Genomic DNA, 358 nt, shown 5'->3' with positions numbered 1-358 from the left:
ACATTTTTACAAGTTAAAGCCAGGGTGTAATTAAGTCTGTCTGTGTACTGTCTCCCTGACAAAGTATGTCACCAGAGGTTTATATACACTTCTTGTCAGCCACATTTATGTAGTTAGTATGATGTAAGTGGTGCTTTCACTCCTTGAGTTTAGTTAAAAATTCATTTCTTTGTATTTTATGTAACTATTGAGATCTGGGAAATGACTACAAACAGGTTTGAGCAAACGATGAGCAGTAAGATAAATTAATGCATTTAGTTTAAGAAGAAGAGCTTGCAAGAAGAGCTTCAGCAGAATCCCGAGGAATTTTGGGGGGTGATTCATGAGTTTCAAGCTTGTTGTTACAATCTATTCAAGC

This window comes from Haplochromis burtoni, unplaced genomic scaffold (genome assembly GCF_018398535.1).
Source record: "Haplochromis burtoni strain Fernald_Lab_line unplaced genomic scaffold, NCSU_Asbu1 Contig_1048, whole genome shotgun sequence".
In the NCBI taxonomy this organism is placed as follows: Eukaryota; Metazoa; Chordata; class Actinopteri; order Cichliformes; family Cichlidae; genus Haplochromis; species Haplochromis burtoni.
Note: the sequence above shows the minus strand (reverse complement) of the source record.